The following is a 16017-nucleotide window of genomic DNA, read 5'->3' as shown; positions in this document are numbered from 1 at the left end:
GAGGCTTGGGGTGGGAGCCCTGTCACCGACAGGGCTAAAAGCAGCCAAATTACTCTTTTCACCAACATCATGGCTAATGACTCACTGCTTATTTACAAACTGGAGCTCTTTTCCTCTCCAGCAAAAAATGAGGCGAATATTCCAGAAGGTGCCAGAGTGAAGACGGAGTCTGAGCGCATCCTGCCATGTGCGTGACACTGTGCGGGGTGCTCGCCACACTCACGCCCGGCCCTCTCCCTGCGGCCCCACCACCGCACGGAGCTGCCAGGCCCTTGGTGGCGCACCCCAGGGCACGCTGGACAGTGGGTCCCCAGCGTGGGGGCAGGCGCTGAGGGTGGGGCGGCTGGTCCCAGGCACCATCCAACAAGCCTACCTCCTCACTGACTGGGAGGTGCCTGGGGCACAGAGAGGTGGAGGGCCTTGGAGAAGGTCCCAGAGCCAGGAGGGGACGGGGTTAGGCCTCCAGCCCAGGCTGCCCGCCAGGGAAGCAGAGCCAAAGCTATTGTGTCTGTGACATGTGATTCTGGGGCACGATGCGAGGCACCAAAATCTAATGTAATTTGGTGGAATTCTGCCTCTCGCCGCCCCCCCCCCCGCCCCCACCCCCAATAGTGACCCAGGGAGGTTCAGGAGCACAACACAGGGAGGCCAAGAGGAGGAGACAGATGAAGGGAGTCTGAGTCATCCCGCTATCACCCACTGAGTTCAGTTCTTTCAATTTTTGTTTTTAACGTTTATTCATTTTTTGATAGAGAGAGACAAAACGTGAGTGGGGGAGGGGCAGAGAGAGGGAGACACAGAATCCGAAGCGGGCTCCAGGCTCCGAGCTGTCAGCACGGAGCCCCATGCGGGGCTCGAACTCACAAACCGTGAGATCATGACCCGAGCTGAAGTCGGTCGCCCAACCGATGAGCCACCCAGGCTCCCCGAGTTCAGTTCTTTAAAGCAAAGTTTCTGAAAAACTGTGTACACAAAATGTTTTCACAAGTAGGGTCCGAAGACGACCCAGCTCATGGATTTGTTCAGTATTCCTCGTGTGTCCAGTCGTGGGCAGCACTGGCAGAGCTCCTGTGTCACGGGACTCCTTGGGACAGTGGGCCGTGGGGGCTTGTGGAGGGCCGCGTGCAGCCCGGGGCCCCAAGTTCAGAAAGGGGTGTGTAGCAGACAGATCCTCAAGGGGCCTCCACGGTCCCGCCTGGTGGTCTTCACGCCCTCGTGTGACCCCTGCCCTGGAGGGTGGGCAGACCTGCCCCTGTCTCTCACCAGGCTCAGTGGAGGTCACAGGTATGTGACCTGATCACGGACGTCAGCGTGTAGCATCTTCCTGCTGGCTGTCAAGAGCCAAGCCACCTTGCGGTAGCATGGGGACTCATGCGGCAAGAGCTGAGGGCTGCTGGTGTGCCCCCCGGTGCGGCTCAGGTGAGACCACCGCCCTGGAGCCCCGCAAACACCGAGTGGCCATCAGTGTGTCACCCGGGAACAGATGGCCGCTGTCGTGGCCAAGACCAGCCGACAAGGGACCGCGGAGCAAAGGAGAAGCGTGAGGGTGAGCTCCGCAGGTGTGGGGTCCAGCAGACGTAGCGGCGTGCAGAGCCCGGGCTGGGGGCTGGGCGGGCCGGCGTGAGGCGCATTCCGGACCCATCGTGGGCGAGTCACTTACGTCCTGGCGCCACGGTCACACTGCAAGTGCGAGGTGGCTCTCATACGTCTGCCCGATGTTCTCACACTGGAAGCTTGCCCCGTTTTGCTGCCTTTCCTTGAATGAACAAAGGGTCTCCGTGGCAGGGAGATGAATTCTCCCCTCGTGTCTGCACGAGCCCCTCTCCCTTGTTCTCTGAGGGAACGTCAGTGCTGTCCAGAGTCAGAAAGCTGTCTGCTGAAGCAGCATTAAACTCTCAGAGCCTGCTTCTTCCCAAAGTGTGACAAGATCCAAACAGCACAGCCAATAAATAGATATTGTGGACATACATCAAAGCCGCTCTCTGATCATAGAGAGTATACTGTCTTTTGGAGCACACACGGTATATTCACAATAACCCATCATACATTAGGACACACAGAAAACATCAAAAGGTTGCACAAAGTAAAAATGTTAAAATAACATTCTGATTACAGCACAAGAAAACTAAAATTATAACCCAAACCAAACCAAAGAAATAAAAAACACAAACCCCATCTACCTAGAAATAAAACAAAAAACACTTCTTTCAGACAACTTTTGGGTGAAGAAAAATACAAACAGAAATTACATTCACTTCTAATGAAAACACTATGTCAGGCCCAGTGGATTACATTTAAAGCGGTGAGGAAATGTCATAGCTCTAAACACCTACATTAATAACTGAAAGAATAAAAGTACAATTGACCCTTCAACAATATGGGGGTTAGTGTGGTGACCCCCCCCCCCACACAGCTGAAAATCCACATATAACTCCTGACTTCCCCCAAGCTTAACTATTGAGAGCCTCCTGCTGACAGGAAGCCTTACTGATGACTCAGTCAATGAACACATATTTTGTGTGTGTCTTTGCCATAGAAGCTATTCTCACAATACCGTAAGCCAGAGAAAAGAAAGTGTTATGAGGAAAATCATCAGGAAGAGAAAATACATCTCTAGTCCTATCCTGTAGCAAAACAATCCACGCGTACGTGGGCCCGTGCAGCTCAAGCCTGTGTTGAGGGCCAGCTGCATATGAATGAGGTTTTCAACTCAAAAGACAAGAAAAGAACAACAAAGCAAATCGAAAGATCACAGAGGAGGGAAACCATAAAGCTAGAATAAAGGCAGAAACAGAAATTAATGCAGTAGAAAACAGCAAAACACGAGATCAAATTAATAAATAAAAATCCTCGTTTCTGTGAAAAATAAAATGGACAAACCATTAGCTGGTTTAATCAAAAGGAAGCAAGCACAGATACACAAAAGAAGAAACACAAGAAGGGAAAACACAGACATGCAAGAAGTTAAAAACATCTTATTTTGCAGAACTCTATGCAAATAAATGTAAAAGCTTACGTGACACGGACATTTCTGAAGAAAGCACAATTATAAAAATTGGACCGAGTAGAGACAAAAGCGAGACAGACCGCGGAAGAATGGCCACAGAAGAAACCGAGAAAACGATGAAGGAACTACCCCACAAAACCCACTGACCTGGGTGGTCCTAAAGGGGAATTCTATCGAACCTCAGAGACCAGATAGTCCCCATGCTGTGTAAATTGCTTCCGAGCATAGAAGATGAAGAAAAATGTCTTTCATTAAGTATAAAGGTTATACTAAAACATGACAGAGAGTATAATAAAGGAAAATCACAGACCCCATCTCCTATGAATATTGATTGATGTAATAATCCTAAATAGAATCTCGGCAAATGGAGTCCAACACCACACTGAGAAAACAGTACCCACGGCCAAGCAGAGTTTACACCGGGAAAGTAAAGTTGGTTCAATGTTAGGATATCTGTTAATAGAACTCACCACATTAATAGGACTAAGGAGAAAATTACATGGTTGTCTACATAGTTGTTGAAAAATCCTATGACAAAATTCAATACCCACTCCTACTAAAAACCCTTGAGAAAATAGGAATAGCGGGATACTTCCTTAAAATTACGACCCCTACGCCCCAATGCTAGGGCTGGCGTCTCACTAAAGGGGAGACACCAGAGGCATTCTTACTAAGGTCAGAAGCAAATGCACAGAAACAGGAGAGCTGGGGCACGTGGCCACTCAGGCGCTGACACGGGCGGCGGGCCCTCTACCGTGCAGCGGTGTGCTACAGGTGCACGGAGGGACACGGCGCCAGAGTAGGACGGAGAGTTCGGGCACAGGCTGGGTGGCATGCAGAAATCCACGGGAGCAAAGACGGGCCTCCTGGTACATGGTGCTGGGACAGCTGGAGAGCCGTTTGGGAAAGGCACCAGGAAACATGGCAAACTCCTTGTAACCTGGATGTAAGGACTTAAGTCCAGAGGCAGTGAGAGGGAAGACTGACAGGTCACCACCGCCAACGACCGAAACACCGCATCTTCTGTACTGCGTAAGATACCATAGGCAGATGGGGCGCCTGGGTGGCGCAGTCGGTTAAGCGTCCGACTTCAGCCAGGTCACGATCTCGCGGTCCGTGAGTTCGAGCCCCGCGTCGGGCTCTGGGCTGATGGCTCGGAGCCTGGAGCCTGTTTCCGATTCTGTGTCTCCCTCTCTCTCTGCCCCTCCCCCGTTCATGCTCTGTCTCTCTCTGTCCCAAAAAAATAAATAAACGTTAAAAAAAAAAAAAAAAAAAAAGATACCATAGGCAGAGTCAACAGACAAACAACAAACTAGGAGAAAATATTTGTCACATCAGGGATGAAGGACTAACACCCCTAAGGTACAAAGAACTTTAAAAAATTGAGGAAACAGAAGCAAAGTTTCTCACGAAAGAATGAAAGTGTCCGGGAGACATACGGCAAGTTCAGTCTGTGGCCTCCTGCTGGCTGCCTGGCCACGGGGTGGCAACGGGGTGATTCTGCTTTCGCACCTGCTTGTTGGGTGAGGGGGTAGTCAGCTCGTCTGCCCACGGGACCCTGGGTCTGCTGACCCTGCCAGGCGCAGAAGTGTCTGAAGTGGCCTAACACAAAGTACGATGACTGTTTGCGGTGTCAGGCTGAAAGAGAACCCGAGAAGTGCAGGTCACCGTGGCTGGGAGAGAGTGCCAGTTCTCTTGGTGTTTTACTGGTTTCTAAAAATTAGTTTTATTGAAGTATCGGCCACATGTGATAAATTGCACCCATTTTAAGTGTACAGCTCAATGCTTAAAAAAAAACACACACGGGGTGCCTGGGTGGCTCAGTCAGTTAAGCGTCTGACTTCGGCTCGGGTCATGATCTCACAGCTCGTGAGTTCGAGCCCCGCGTCTGGCTCTGGGCTGACAGCTCGGAGCCTGGAGCCTGCTTCGGATTCTGTCTCCCTCTGTCTCTGTCTGTCCCTTCCCCACTCACGCTCCGTTTCCCTCTCTCTCTCAAATATAGACAAACATTGAAAAAAATTTTGAAAATGCACACACCTATAAAACCACCAGCACAATCAAGACACAGAATATTTCTATAATTCCAGAACATTCCCTCGTGCCCCTCTGAGGTCAAACCACCCCCAATTCTGCAGCCCCAGTGAGGTGGAAATCCAATTACTGCCACTGTAGATTACATTTGCCTCCTATCTTATATGAATGGAAGCATACAGTAAGTACTCTTTTGTGTCCGGCTTCTCTTACTTAGCTTAACATACTTCTAAGATTTTTTTATTACTGAAGTATAGTTGACATACAGCGTTATAGTAGTTTCAGGTGCACAACACAGTGATTCGATAACTCTATGCATTACTCAGTGCTCGCCACAGTGAGTGTGGTCACCATCTGTGGCCAGATAGCAGTATTACGGTCTTCTCGGCTACGGTCCTTGGGCTGTACTTTTCATCCTGTGACTCGTTCATTTTATTACTGGGAGTTAGTACCTCTTGATCCCCTTCATCTATTTCATGCATCCCCTCACCAAATGCACCGTATTTATGCATCTGTTTCTAGTTTTGTGTTTGTTCATTTATTTTTTAGATTCCATACATAAATGAAATCATATGGTATTTGTCTTTCTCTGTCTGACTTATTTCACTTACCACCTAGACCCATCCATGTTGTCACAAATGACAAAATCTCATTCTTTTCTTATGGTTGAGTAATACTCTATTATACATACACACACACACATATACACACACACACACACACACACACACACCACATCTTTGTCCATTCATCCATCGATAGGCGCTTAGGGTGTTTCCATACCTTGGCTATTATAAATAGTGCTGCAATGAACGTAGGGGGGCATATGTCTTTTCAAATTAGTCTTTTCCTTTTGTTTTGGTAAATACCCCGTAGCAGAATAACTGATCATATGGTATTTCTGCTTTTAATTTTTGAGAACCTCCATACTGTTTTCCACGGTGGCTACACCACCTCACATTCCCACAACGCACGAGGCTTCCCTTTTCCTCCGCATCCTCGCCCACACACCTTATTTCTTGTCTTTTTTTTTTTAGCCATTCCGACAGGTGAGATGATAGTTCATTGTGGTTCTGGTTTGCATTGCCCTGATGACGAAGGATGTTGAACATTTTTTCAGGTGTCTGTTGGCCATCTGTACGTCTTCTTTGGAAAAATGTCTATTCAGGTCCCCTGCCTATTTAAAAAAGTTGATTATTATTGATATTTTTTGGTGTTGAGTTGTATAAGTTACTTTTACATTTTGGATAGTAACCCCTTATCAGATATATTATTTGCAAATATTTTCTCCCATTCAGTAGGTTGCTTTTTTGTTTTGTTGATGGTTTCCTTCAACATCTTAAAAATATCTTAAAAATAAAAGATCTTATCTTAAAAATAAAAGATTTTTATTTTGATACAGTCCCAGTCGTTTATTTTTGCTTTTGTTTCCCTTGCCTCAGGAGACATATCCATAAATATGTTGCTAAGGCTAATGTCCAAGAGATTATTGCTCGCATTTTCTTATAGGAGTTTTATGGTTTCAGGTGTCACATTTAGGTCTTTAATCCATGTTGAGTTTTTGCGTATGGTGTAAGAAAGTGGTCCAATTTCATCCTTTGGCACGCATCTGTCCGGTTTTCCCAACACCATTTGTTGAAGAGACCGTCTTTTTTCCCACTGGAGATTCTTTCCTGCTTTGTCATAGATTACTTGACACATAAGCGTGGGTTTTTTTCTGGGCTCTCTACCCTGTTCCACTGATCGACGTGTCTATTTTGTGCCAGTTAGCATAATATTTTTGAGACTTACATTGCTGTGTATATCCTTAGTTCATTCCTTTCATTGCTGACAGTTTTCCAATGTAAGGATACGATACGATTCGTGTATCAATCATCTGTTGATAGATATATAGATTTTTTTGTTATGACTACTATAAATAAAGCTAGTAGGAACTTTGGCACAAGTCTTTTTTTACACATGTATTTTTATTTCTCTTGGATAAATACCTAAGGGTGGAATTGCCAGGTTGTATGCTAAACATATGTTTACTTTATAAGAAAAGGATTATTTTTTTCTAAATGGTTTACAATTTTATATTTCCAACTGCAGTGTATGAGAGTTGTGGTTGCTTCACATCATTGCCAACACAGATTACTGGTCTTTTTAGTTTAAGCCATTCTTTTGGGTATGGGGAGGTATCTAATTGTGGTTTTAATTTGCATTTCTGTGATAACTAGTGATATTGAACATATTTTCCCGTGCTTATTGGCATTTATTTTATGAAGTGTCTGCTTAAATCTTTGGGGGGTTACTTGTCTTCCTATCATTGAGTTGTAAGAGTTTTGTTTGCGTTGGACAGTCGTCTGTTGCCAGAGATGTGTATTGTATTTTCTCCCGGTCTGTTGCTCAGGTTTTCATCATCTATTGGTATTTCCGGTGTCCTATCTATGAAATCTTTGTCCCGAAGATGAAAGGATTTTCTCTTATGTGTTCTTTCTAGGATGTCTACAGTCTTAACTTTGATGTTTAGATCTCTGATCCATTTTGAGTCGATTTGTGTGTGTGGTGTGAGGTATGGGTCAAAGCTCATTTTTTCAAAGTGGACGTCCAACTGCTCCAGCATCATTTGGGAAAATTATTCTCCACCCCTACCTGATTACATTAGCACCTCTGCTGAAAGTGAATTAATCATGTATGTAATTCAGGGTCTGTTTCTGGATTTTCTTTTCTAATGATCTATGGATCTATCCTTATACTAACAGCACACCGTTTAGATTACTGTGGCTTTTTTAAATGTTTATGTATTTTTGAGACAATGCAAGAGACAGAGTGCAAGCGGCGGAGGGGCAGACAGAGGGAGACACAGAATCCAAAGCGGGCTCCAGGCTCTGAGCCGTCAGCCCAGAGCTGGATGCGGGACTCAAACTCATGAACCGTGAGATCATGACCTGAGCTGAAGTCAGACGCTGAACCGACTAAGCCACTCAGGCGCCCCTGATTACTATGGCTTTACAGCAAGTTCTGAAATCAGGGAAAATTCTTCAAAATTGTTCTTCCTTTTCAAAATCGTTTTCATTACTTCCATATAAACTTTAGAATAAGTTTGTTAATTTCTGCAAGAAAATCCTGCTAGGATTTTGACTGGAATCATGGGATCACGTTGAATTTATAGGTTGATTTGGGGAAAACTGGTATCTTTTTTTTTTTTTTTAAATTTTTTTTTTTAATGTTTTATTTATTTATTTATTTATTTTTTTCTTCTTCTTCAACGTTTTTTTTTTATTTATTTTTGGGACAGAGAGAGACAGAGCATGAACGGGGGAGGGGCAGAGAGAGAGGGAGACACAGAATCGGAGGGAAACAGGCTCCAGGCTCCGAGCCGTCAGCCCAGAGCCTGACACGGGGCTCGAACTCCCGGACCGCGAGATCGTGACCTGGCTGAAGTCGGACGCTTAACCGACTGCGCCACCCAGGCGCCCCATATTGTTTATTTATTTTTGAGAGAGACACAGCATGAGTGCAGGAGGGGCAGAGAGAGAGGGAGACACGGAATCGGAAACAGGCTCCAGGCTCTGAGCCATCAGCCCGGAGCCTGACGCGGGGCTCGAACTCACGGACCGCGAGATCGTGACCTGGCTGAAGTCGGACGCTTAACCGACTGCGCCACCCAGGCGCCCCGGAAAACTGGTATCTTAATAGTATTGTCTTCCAATCTATGATCATAGTATATGTTCCTCCATTGTCTAGATCTCCTTTTTTTTTTTTTTAAAGTTAATTTGTTTTGAGAGAGAGAGTGCAAGTGGGGAAGCACAGAGAGAGGGAGAGACAGAACCCCAAGTAGGTGCCGAGATGTCAGCGCAGAGTCCGATGCAGGGCTCAAACTCACCAACCGTGAAATCACGACCTGAGCTGAGACCAAGAGTCGGATGCTTAACCAACTGAGCCACCCAGATGCCCCAAGATCTCCTTTAATTCCTCTCAGCAATGCTTGTAGTTTTCAGTGTGCACGTCACACACATATTTTGTTAAATTTATCTGAGTATTTAATGCTTTTGGATCCTATTGTAATTGTATTGTTTTACTTAAAAATTTTCAATTGTTTACTGTATTATATGTAAATGCCATTGATTTGTTTAAATTTTAGTTAGCCAACAAACAGTGAAATATTGGTTTTAGGAGTAGAATTCAGTGATTCATCACATACACACCCAATGCTCGTCACAGCAAGTGCCCTCCTTAATACTCATCCCCCATCTAGCCCACCCCCTACCCACCCCCCTACTCTCTGCATCAACCCTCAGTTTGTTCTCTATCATTAAGAGTCTCTTGTGGTTTGTTTCCCTCTCTCCTTTCCCCCCTCCCCATATGTTCATCTGTTTTGTTTCTTAAATTCCACATGAGTGAAATCATATGGTATTTGTGTTTCTTTGATTGACTTATTTTGCTTAGCAGAATACATTCTAGCTCCATCCATGTCTTTGCAAATGGCAAGATTTCATCCTTTTTGATGACTGAGTAGTATTCTGTTGTATATGTATATATATAATATGTATATGTATGTATACATACAATATATATATACTATATATATATTCCATTGTGTGTGTCTATAAATATATATACACAATGTATGTATATATATATTTATCTATCTATATTTTTGTATGTATCTTCTTTATCCATTCATCAGTTGATGAACTTTTGGGCTCTCTCCATAGTTTGGCTATTGTTAATAATGCTGCTATCAACAGTGGGGTGAATGTGCCCCATTGAATCTGTATTTTTATATCCTTTGGGTGAATACCTAATAGTGCAACTGCTGGGTCACAGGGTATCTCTATTTTTAGTTTTTTGTGGAACCTCCATACTGTTCTCTGGAGTGGCTGCACCAGTTTGCATTCCCACCAGCAGTGCAAGAGGGTTCTCCTTTCCCCACATCCTTGCCAACAACTGTTGTTTCTTGTGTTGTTAATTTTAGCCATTCTGACAGGTGTGAGGTGGTAGTTCATCCTGGGTTTGATTTGTATTTCCTGGATGACGAGTGATGTTGAGCATCTTTTCATGTGTCTGTTGGCCATCTGGATGTCTTTTTTGGAAAAGTGTCTATTCATGTCTTCTGCTCATTAACTGGGTTGTTTTTTTGGGTGTTGAGTTTGATAAGTTCTAGCTTTTGAATACTAACCCTTCATCAGATGTCATTTGCAAATATCTTCTCCCATTCTGCAGGTGCCTTTTAGTTTTGTTGATTGTTTCCTTCACCGTGCAGAAGCTTTTTATCTTGATGAGGTCCCAATAGTTCATGTTTACTTTTGTTTCCCTTGCCTTCGGTGATGTGTCTAGTAAGAAGTTGCTGCGGCCGAGGTCAAAGAGGTTGTTGCCTGTGTTCTCCTCTAGGATTGTGATGGTTTCCTGTCTCACATTTAGGTCTTTCACCCATTTTGAGGTTATTTTTGTGTATGGTGTAAGAAAGTGATCTGGTTTCATTTTTCTGCATGTTGCCGTCCAGTTTTCCCAACACCATTTGTTGAAGAGACTGTCTTTTTTCCATCGGATATTCTTTCCTGCTTTGTCAAAGATTAGTTGGCCATATAGCTGTGGGTCCACATCTGGGTTTTCTATTCTGTTCCATCGATCTGTGTCTGTCTTTGTGCCAGTATCATGTTGTCTTGATGACTACAGCTTTGTAATATAGCTTGAAATCCAGAATCACAATGCCTCCAATTTTGTTTTTCTTTTTCAGGATTGTTTTGGCTATTCAGGGCCTTTTGTGTTTCCATACGAATTTTAGAATTGTTTGTTCTGGCTCTGTGAGAAATGCTGGTGGTAGTTTGACAGGGATGGTAAATGCCATTGATTTGTGTACATTAACTTTGTTTCCTATGCCCTTCCTAAATATTTTCATTGGTTCTAGTAGTGGCATCTTTTGTAGATCTCTTAGGATATTCTGTGTACATGATAGTGCTGTCTGCAAATAAAGATAGTTTACTTCTTTCTTTTCAAGCTGCATCCCCTTTATTTTTATTATTGTCTACTCCTGCTTTACTGCACTGGCTAGAACCTCCAGCACAATGTGGAATAGAAGCATGGAAGTAGACGTTCTTGCCTTGTTCCTATTCTTCGGAAAAAGAGCTGAGTTTTTCACCATTAACTAAAATGTCAGCTATAGGTTTGTCATATGTGCCCTTAATCATGTTAAGGAAATCCCTTTTCTATTTCTGGCTCACTGAAAATTTTGTAATAAATAGCTCTTAAATTTTGTCAAATTCCTTTCTGCATCTATTGAGATAATTACATGGTTTTTCTCCTTTATTCTCTTAACACGATTAATGACATTGATTAATTTTTGAGTGTTAAGCTAACTGTGCATTTCTTGGATAAAGTCCAAGTGGTCAAGGAGTATTGCCCTTTTTGTATACCGCTAGATCTGATTTGCCAATATGGTGAAGGGTTTTGGCATCTATGGTCACGAGGCACATTGGTCGGCAGTTTGCTCTTTGTGCAATGTCTTTTTTTAGTATCAAGGCAATTCTGGCCTCATAAGAAGAGAAATATTCACTCTTATCTTTTCTGAAAGTATGTGTAAAGGATGGAACTACTTTCTTAAATGTTTGATAGATTTTACTAGTGAAGTCATATAGCATTGGCAAGGTTTTTATTACCAATTCAACTTTTTTAATAGATAAAAAGCTTTCAAATTGTCTCATATTTTATCAGTTTTGGTAATTTGTATCTTCCAAGGAATTTGAGTTCTCAAATTTATGGAGATAAAGTTGTTAATTTCATTCCTCTGTTATTCTTTTAATGTCTGCAGAGTTAAGGCTGATGAGCCCTTTTTCATTCTTGATACTGCTGCTTTTTAAAATTTTTTAATGAGTCTCACTAGGGATTTATCAGTTTTTTTTAAATAAAGTTTTTAAAAAGTTTATTTATTTTGAGCGAGAGAGAGAGACAGAGAAAGAGAGAGAACGCGTGGGGGGAGGGACTGACAGAGAGGGGGACAGAGGACCTGAAGCAGGCTCTATGCTGACAGCAGAGAGCCTGATGTGGGGCTTGAACTCACGAACCGTGAGAGAGTGGCCTGAGCTGAAACTGGACACTTAACTGACTGAGCCACCTAGGTGCCCCAGGTCTATCAGCTTGATTCATCTTTTCAAAAATCCTGCTTTGGGTTTCTTTGATTTCCTCTATTTTTCTGTTTTCTATTATGCTGATATCTGCACCTCCTATCTTTCTTCTACTTACTAAAGGCTTAAGTTGCTTTTATTTTTCTAGCCTTTGAAAGTGGAAGCTTAGAAGCTTTGATCATTTATTGTTGACTTTCTTATTTTCTAATATAAGTATTTAGTGTTGCACATTTCTGAGTACATCAGCTGCGTCTCACATGTATTTTCAAAATATTTTATTTTGGGGCGCCTGCGTGGCTCAGTCGGTTAAGCGTCCAACTTTGGCTCAGGTCATGATCTCGTGGTTCATGGGTTTGAGCCCCGCGTCGGGCTCTGGGCTGAAAGGTCAGAGCCTGGAGCCTGTTTCGGAGTCTGTGTCTCCCTCTCTCTGCCCCTCCCCTGTTCACTCTCTGTCTCTCTCAGAAATAAACATTAAAGAAATTTTTTTTAAATAAAAAAAATTAAAAACGATATTTTATTTTAATTTATTCTTTTTAGTAGTCTCTACGCCCAACACGGGGCTCAGCCTCACAACTCCAAGAGTCACATGCTCCACTAACTGAGCCAGCCAGGAGCCCCGACCTCAAAACATTTTCTAATATCCCTTGTGACCTTTCTCTTTGATCCATGTGTTATTTAGAAATATATGCTTCATTTTCCAAATATTTGGAAACCCCCATATATATGTATTTTTGTTCTTAATTAATTTAATTCCACTATTTTATAGAACACATTCACTGTGATTTCAGTTCTTCTAAATTTCTTGAGACCTGTCTTACGGCCAAGACTTGTATCCTGACGCACGCTTCACTGTGCACTTAAAGAGCACCCTGTTCTGTTGTCGGTGGTGGGTAACGTTATCTAGGTCTCTGTACTTTCTGATTTTCCCTGTACTTGTTCTTGTCAATTATTGAGAAAGTAGTGTTGAAATCTCCAGCTCTATTTGTGGTTTGTCTGTTTTTCCTTTCAGTTCTGTCAGGCTCGCTTCATGTATTTGAAGCTTTCTTCGTAGGCACACTCTACATGGGACTGATTTTTCTCCGTGACACGTCCCTCTCTGTGCCTAGTAATATTCCTTGTCTTGATATTGATATAGCCGTGCAGATTTTCATCTGATTAGTTTTGGTCTCCCAGTTTTTTTTTTTTTAATTTAATTTTTAATTTTTAAAAGTTCATTTATCTATTTTGAGAAAGCAAGAGAGAGAGTGTGAGTGGCGGAGGGGCAGGCAGAGAGAGAGGGAGAGAGAATCCCAAGCCGACTCCACACTATCAGCACAGAGCCCGATGCAGGGCTCCATCCCATGAACTGTGAGATCATGACTTGAGCCCAAACCGAGAGTCGGACGGTTAACCGACTGAGCTGCCCAGGAGACCCTCGGTCTCCCAGTTTATAATGTAAGTTCTACCCACTGGAGAACCACACACTACATCTCCCATCACCAAGTCCAGGTTTGGGGAGAGTTCAGGACCTTTGTGAAGGGCAAGTTTCTCTGCCTCCACATTGTTGTGCTTAGATACAATGACAGGAATAACATCACCTGCATGATGTCACCTTGCATCCCAGGACAAGAAAAGTATAAAATTTCACAAGTTGCATTTACCTGCTGAAGTGGCCACTAACAAGCAGAGACAGAGCAGATGTTCCATAAACGAACACATTAGAGATTGAAAGAATTTTTGAGAGGTTGGTTTATGTATTAGTTTCCTATGGCTGCTATAACAAATTACCACAAATTTGGTAGCTTAAAAAAAGGTATGTTGGGGCACCTGGGTGGCTCAGTCAGTTAAGCGTCCAACTTCGGCTCAGGTCATGAGCTCGTAGTTTGTGAGTTTGAGCCCCACATCAGGCTCTGTGCTAGAAGCTCAGAGCCTGGAGCCTGCTTCAGATTCTCTGTCTCCCTCTTTCTCGGCCCCTCCCTAGCTCAAGCTCACTCTCTCTCTCTCTCTCTGTCAAAAATAAATTAACTTTAAAAAAAACATTTAAAAAGACACTATCAAGGCACGTGGGTGGCTCAGTCAGTTAAGCCTCTGACTTCGGCTCAGGTCATGATCTCACAGTTCATGGGCTCGAGCCCCACATCAGGCTTTGTGCTGATAGCTCAGAGCCTGGAGCCTGCTTCAGATTCTGTGTCTCCCTCTCTCTCTGCCCCTCCCCCACTGTCTCTCTCTCTCTCAAAAATAAATAAACATTAAAAAAATTGTTTTTAAAAAGGTATGTTTATTCCCTCATATTTCTGGAGATCAGAAGTTTGAAATCCCTATCATTGAGCCCAAATCCAGAGGTCAGCAGGCCCCACTTCTGCTGATTCTCTAGGGGGAGACTCTATTCTTTGCTTCTTCCAGCTTCTGGTGGCTGCTGGCATTTCTTGGCTTGTGGCCACCTCACTCCCATCTCGGCCCTGCAGTCACATGGCCTCTCTATGTGTCCTCCCTCCACCTCCCTCTTATTAGGGTGCTGTGGTGGTATTTATAGAGCCTGCTCCGATAATTCAGAATAATCTTCTCAACTCAGAATCATCAACTTAATCATGCTGCCAAGATCCTTTTTCCATATAAGGTAACATTTACAGGTTCTAGGGATTTTGTGGGCCAAACATATGAGCCATAAAATATTGAAGATGTGTATACAATGAGACCCAAATTTTGAAAACAAAACACAAAAATATGAAGTTATGGGAATCAAAAGTGTGTGCACGAGAGACAGAGAGAACAAATGAATAGGAGTGGCTCTCTGGACGGCCTGAGGAAGACAAAGCTACGTGGAAGCAGAGCTTTGGATGTTGGATGAGGAACAAAGTGCGACAGAGACATACCTTTGGCCCACTAGCAACAGATGGGCAGAGTCACGGTGGGAACCCAGGGGCCAGGGCATGCAAAAGGTCAGAGGTTCTCCAACTTAATGAAGCCAAACCTAGATTCCTGTTCAGCTGGCGAGAAATGGAAAAATGGAATTATACAAAAAAAATCATTTGTATAAAAATGATGTAAGTGTGATTTTACCTAAATCCTTCATTGGACCCATGCTTGACTTGGCCATCTATGCTGGAGGCCACCTCTAGGCAGCTGAGAGGTAGGGGTGCAGTCGTAATCAGGCCTAGAAATGCCCTGGCAGAGACTGAGCAGAGGGTTGAGGAGGAAAGGCCCTGTGCTCAGGAGCACAGGACGCTCACTACGAGAAAGGAAGCAGGGCAGATAAATCGAAATCTCACGAGGAAAAGGAGGTTGGAGAGCCTCACTGGCTCCAGCAGGGGTGCTGGGACAGGCCTGCAGCCTAGACCCCACAGCGTGGCCAGCAAAGGTGGGCAGCACCCAGCCCAGGAGCAGAGGGAGATCTGGCCCTGGAAAGCAATGAACTCCAGCACGGGCATTTCGAGATACACCAAGGCCCCTTCTAAGTTGACACCTGGTTGTGCTTCTTTTGAACTGTGGCCCAGACACGTGGCCTATGTCCAGTGAGGGGTCTCTGGGAGCTGATGGTAATTGTAGGTGGTCCCCAAGCTGAAGCTTTCCAAAGCACAGGGAATGGCCTGTGACAAAGAACCTGAGAGCTTCAGAATCATCGAAGGAGCATCTGAAGTTTCTCCACCTCCACCTCCAGACCCCCTGAGCCAGACTGTCTGGGTCAAGGTGTTTCAAATGTTGCCCTAGCACAGTTCATGACCTGCTGGAAGCCACAGACACGGAGGGCCCAGGGTCTCAGGCTCCATTGCTTTTTTGCTTCCTTGGGGAAAGAGAATTCTCTCCAAGCTGGAAAGAGCCCAGCAAACACCAGGAAGACAGAAGTGAAACCTGAGGCGGGTGAGACACTGAGCAGGGGAGGCAGCTGTGATGCGT

General features: G+C 44.2%; 1 long non-coding RNA gene across 2 annotated transcripts in view; it reads right to left on the bottom strand.

Annotated features, from left to right (window-relative positions):
• Positions 1-5817: 5817 nt before the first annotated feature.
• Positions 5818-16017, bottom strand: part of LOC147582151 (uncharacterized) — a 70757-nt gene continuing 60557 nt past the window's right edge. For both annotated transcript variants that reach the window (XR_015250648.1, XR_015250649.1), the window contains 2 exons: positions 14997-15110; positions 5818-6215 (listed from right to left, as the gene is read on the bottom strand). This is a non-coding gene — a long non-coding RNA (uncharacterized LOC147582151). The remainder of the gene's footprint in view (positions 6216-14996; positions 15111-16017) is intronic.

This window comes from Puma concolor, chromosome B1 (genome assembly GCF_028749965.1).
Source record: "Puma concolor isolate L17-30 chromosome B1, mPumCon1.1.hap2, whole genome shotgun sequence".
NCBI classification, from domain to species: Eukaryota; Metazoa; Chordata; class Mammalia; order Carnivora; family Felidae; genus Puma; species Puma concolor.
The sequence above is the reverse complement of the archived record's forward strand: the minus strand, read 5'-3'. Positions and strand labels throughout refer to the sequence as shown.